The sequence below is a fragment of the Seriola lalandi genome, unplaced genomic scaffold, assembly GCF_002814215.2.
Source record: "Seriola lalandi dorsalis isolate HSWRI2012SDOR001 ecotype SW California unplaced genomic scaffold, Sedor1 jcf7180002054590, whole genome shotgun sequence".
In the NCBI taxonomy this organism is placed as follows: domain Eukaryota; kingdom Metazoa; phylum Chordata; class Actinopteri; order Carangiformes; family Carangidae; genus Seriola; species Seriola lalandi.
The window spans coordinates 394,532-399,808 of record NW_019525143.1 but is presented as its reverse complement, the minus strand read 5'-3'; the positions used below and the strand labels follow the sequence as shown (position 1 = coordinate 399,808).

The following is a 5,277-nucleotide window of genomic DNA, read 5'->3' as shown; positions in this document are numbered from 1 at the left end:
GGCGGGAATCTTTACAGACCCAGGATCAGTTCAGCCAACTCTTCTCCGAGGGGGCAGCCTCCGTATGAACTGATCCCTGACCAGGCAACAACAGGTTGATCCCATTTGTTTGCTGAGGCGGCACAAAGAGGAGGGAGGGAGGAGTTATATGGAGAGAAGGAGGGAGAGCTCGGAGCTTAAAGGAGCAGTTAGACACTTTTCTGACCCGAGGAGGAAACGAATCAGTTCATCAGACTGATGAGTGAAACACAAAGTTACAGCTCATCCAGGTTAAACATGAGAATAAAAACTGTTTATCAAACTCCTTAAGACTTAAAGATCCTGTTACATGTGTGTGACGTCACTTTTTATTTTTCCTTTTAGACGTTTAACAACAGAATAAACCTGACAATGATTTTATTCACAGTCACTGTCTGAACATCTGTCTGAACTTCTTCTGTCAGAACATCTGTCCGAACATCTGTCTGAATATCTTCTCTGTGAACATCTTCCATCCAAACATCTGTCTGAACATTTTCTGTCTGAACATCTGTCCGAACATCTGTCTGAACATCTGTCCGAACATCTGTCTGAACATCTGTCCGAACATCTGTCTGAACATCTGTCTGAACTTCTGTCTGAACATCTGTCTGAACATCTGTCTGAACATCTGTCTGACTGTTTAAAGAATGATAATTCCATATGAAATTCCAGAAAAACAAACCACTGAATAAACCGATCGGTTCTTTCTTCTCTGATCAGTCATGTGATCAATCATGTGATCAGTCATGTGATCAGTTGGCTGTGATGAGGAGAAAGTCACTGCTGAATGAATCTTATTGCTCAGACTGTTTTAACTGTTTTTAAAAACAACATGCATGAATTTATTTCCACGTGTGAACAAAGAAACACACACACACACACACACACACACACACACACACACTCACACTCACACTCACACTCACACACACACACACACACACACACACACTTGCAACTCAATAGTAACTTCCCTGTGGAGAGCAACCTGGTGGCAATTAGGATCCATTGCCTGGCGCCCCTCCCTCTGAGTCTTTGTGTTTGTTTCTCTTTGTTCAGCTCTGCCTCCTAAAACCTACATTTATATTCTGCTAATGAACGTGGAGACTTCACGCCGCCGCACTGAACTTTTCATCAATTTACTGAGGAAAAGTTTTTCATGCGGCTCGGTTAGTTTCGGTGTGAACAGGCATAATGAGGGTCGTCTTCAGAGCAGTTTAACAGGGTCTGTGTTTAAAGACGCCACGGGGGAGATGTGATGTTTCCAAATGGGGGTCATGGCACATGTTTTCAGACGGTCTCAGGGTCGTTTAACGATATCTGACCATCTGACTGGAGCATAGATAAGAGGAGATACTGTAGATGTAGTATAGATTCTATTAAATGAAATATTTGACATATTTGTAGAGTCTGATACAGGATGCATCTTTAAACATGTATTTTTTTACTTACATTAAAAAGTGAATCGTTTATTATTTTAAGTTATTTATCTGTCAATATGAAATATTGTGCCCTAATATTCTTTGTACTGATGCGTCACGAGATTAGCAGCATCGTGCTGCTGGAGCTGCTCAAGGCGCTAGTTTAGCCAGGAGCTAGTATCAAACTGCAACAGCCACTGTAGGCCTGCTGAATATAACAGCGTTAATGTTAGATGCAGAATCATCCTTAGTTTTTCCATTAATGAGTAAAGTTTACTTCTAGTCTTTTCATCTGTAACTGTACAGTGAAAAGTCCGGGGGGGTTTTGTCCCCCACCGATGTTGAGACCGAACCTCCGGCCTCGCTCCAGACTGTGTAAACATTAAAACGTCCAGCTTGGTGTTTCAGTGTGTGTGAGCCACCGTGACAGTAGAGTTAAGAAGATGACCTCTAGTAACCTTCTCTGTGATCATTTGTTTTAAATGTTGCTGCAGCTGAACACACACACACACACACACACACACACACACACACAGATTTATGTTGATTTTCATCAGACGACGTCCCGGCCGTGATTTCATCGGCCAGATGTTTGACTCTGTACCAGATGTTGGCTGTGATGCAGATGTGTTGTTAGCTGGAAACATGGATGTGGACGCAAATAGTTTTCACATGAAATTCTAATTTCTAATTTTAAATTGTGGAGAGATTCATGTTGACGAACTGCACGTGTTTCAAACAGCAGCACAAACACACACACACACACATGAAAACACACACACACTTTACCACTGAACACAATCCAGGCAGCGATCGAGATTCTCTGAAAACATATTTATCAGAACAAATCAGAAGCATGAACGTGGTCTCCAGGAGACGGGGGCGTCAACACGAGGCCTCCCTCCATGACTCGGCAGCTGTCAGTCCCAGCCACATATACATCCTTCCACTTCCACCATATTTGAGCTTCCTCCATTAAACACACAAACTTGACTTCCTTGGAAACAAAAGAGGGATTTCCTCCCCCATCGACGGGCCCTGGAAACCTCAACACACGCCCCCAGATGTACACTACACCCGTACAGGCGCATGTGTGTTCTCCACGCTGGAGGTCAGAGGCAGATCTGGAGGTTACAACTGAACTGAAGTATGCAGCCCCCCCCCCCCCCCCCCCCCCCCCCCCCCAGGTCCCACATTGCTCTGGGGGGAGAGGATCCTCACAGTCTGGGCCTGAGCCAAACACTGAACCCTCTCTGTAATCCCCTCCTGCTGATACACACAGCTGCTGGTGTGTGTGTGTGTGTGTGTGTGTGTGTGTGTGTGTGTGTGTGTGTGTGTGTGTGTGTGGAGCGTACAATGTTTCAGTGTCTGGCCACGGTTTGTGTGTGTATATATTCTTCGTTACTCTCAATCACGCTGACAGCGTTGAGGAGGGCTGTCGGGGAAGTGATGGATTTGTCTCAGTGAACCCTCGACTGACAGAAGTCGACTGTGAACACTCGCAGGTTTCAGGTTCGTCGCCTCTTTTCCTGCTCGTAATGGTGGAAATGAAACTGGAGAGCTGGGCGTTTTCCTCCGAGCAGATGTGGACGTTCTCTCTCGTTCTGACTCTGGAGCTGAGACAAAGAAACACAGTCTGACTGTCTCGTATCTACAGGTTCAGCACAGTTAATGTCTCACACAGGCAGATCCAGGGTCTGTACCGGTGACGGAAGATGAACTCAGATCCTTTATTTCAGTAAAAGAAGCAATAAGAAAAGAATAAATCATCCTTTCACAATCTTATTTAACTGAAAGTACAAGAATATTAAAGCATCAGTGATAAAGGAGGAGGTCGACCACGTATTCAGACGTGGGCCCTTCCCTGATCTGGATCTGTTGACAGTGAGGAAACGTAGGTTATAGATGATCTGTTTCATCTTTTAAGGCATTATTGTCTTGATTGTGTGGAGATAGACAACTTACTGTATACATGTATCAAAGTGTAGTTTCATTCATTTGTAATCTGGATTATTTATTTCTTTGTTTCATCTTTCATTTTGATTATTTCCCCCTCAGTTCAGGTGATGATCTGTGTTGTGACGACGTGTGTGTCATGCAAATATTCAAAATAAGAATGTGATTAATGAGAATAAATAAATAAATAAATAAATAAATGTCTTTACATTAGACACATCCCGTCTTCAGCTTCTCCGTCTCAGTTTTGTCTTTATTGTTTCTGGGAAATCAGAGGTCAGAGTTCAGGCGGAGGCGGCCATGTTTGAGGAGTCTGAAAAACAGAAGTGAAAATGTCAAAGGTTTCAAATGTAAAGAGAAACTCTGGTCAGGGAAGTGAAGATCTCTTTCAGCATATATAACATACAGCACTACACACTTATCTGACTTAAAGCAGCAGTCATCCCGCCGTGTCCCCTTCTTCTTCTTCAGTGGTGTAATGGCGCAGACTGGAGGTTCAGCTCCACCAGCTGTTTATCTCCCACTTCTTCATGGAAACACATTAATGTGCGTTTTCTCTTGGACGTAAATGTGGTTGAAATAAACAGTAATCCAGGAAAACTGATCCAGGTTGAACTGTGTGTTGTTGCCTGAACATGATCTTGTATCTGATAAGGATTAAATAAATGATAAATTATGTTTTTGAAAGTTAGCCCCCCCCCCCTCAGAGTTTCTGATCTGCAGTCGATGAAAAACAAACAATGAAGAACCTGTTTGTAAATCAGACTCTTGACCGTCATTCAAATGACTCTGCAGATACGGTCTCATATCAAACTGATCCGGTCCGACCGGTCCTGGTTTTCATGCTATCACGTTACGTTTAATAGGTGGAGCCTCCTACCAGCTGCACACATGTTACTCTACTTTAAATGCTGTTTCCCTGCAGAGCCTGAACGCCACACACAGACATGTCAGAGAAGAAACTTCTGCAGGGACATGATGATGTTCAGCTTCAGGCTGTAAGGAGAACAATGTACTGGCTTGTGTGTGTGTGTGTGTGTGTGTGTGTGTGTGTGTGTGTGTGTGTGCGTGTGTGTGTGTGTGTGTGTGTGTGTGTGTGTTTACACAGCTCATTACAGCCCAGAAACAGAGAGGAAATGAGACACTGTAAAAGCCAAACTCTCACTGTGTTAAACACACACACACACACACACACACACACACACACACACACACACACCCCGACAGAAACAATATAAAAACCACGAAGGAGACATTTCTAATTTTGGAGGGAGTTTGTAAATGAGCTGCAGGAGTGTGTGTGTGTGTGTGTGTGTGTGTGTGTGTGTGTGTGTGTGTGGTGGGGGGGGGTTCTGACCTCTGTGTGGAGCTTAGAGTTAGACATCGTGCACGTACAGTGTGTGGGATGGTTCAGGACTGAGGTCATTGACAGCTGGAGTGAAAGGTTATTGCTGGAGGGAGACAGCTGCCTGAGGAGGCTCAGTCTGCACCTGGAGTTCTGCGTTCACATCCTCAGAGACGTCAGCTCGTCACGTATCACACAGAGTCTGCTTTACTTTTAATTACACAGAAAAAACAACAACAATTTACCTCCAAAACTTCAGCTTCGTTTCTTTCCTCCAGTCCCACACTGTGTTGTTTTCCTCCACTGGACCGACAGTTACATCCCAGCAGGAGCCAGGCTGCCTTTTATTGGAGCCTCGCACCAGTAAATTACACTGTAAATTGGAGGCTGTGTTATAAAGCGCCACCAACAGAACTCCTAATTATACTGAGACACACACACACACACACACACACACACACACACACACACACACAGCAGAGGTGTGAAGGAGAATGTTAATGTTACCTGTGACAGCAGAGCAGATAAGGAGGG

General features: G+C 44.3%; 1 long non-coding RNA gene across 1 annotated transcript; it reads right to left on the bottom strand.

Annotated features, from left to right (window-relative positions):
• Positions 1-2,602: 2,602 nt before the first annotated feature.
• LOC147818397 (uncharacterized) lies at positions 2,603-3,906 on the bottom strand. Its single transcript, XR_015438000.1, has 3 exons — positions 3,817-3,906; positions 3,608-3,711; positions 2,603-3,058 (listed from the first exon to the last, which is right to left on the bottom strand). It is a non-coding gene; the product is annotated as an uncharacterized LOC147818397 (long non-coding RNA).
• Between the last annotated feature and the right edge of the window lie 1,371 nt (positions 3,907-5,277).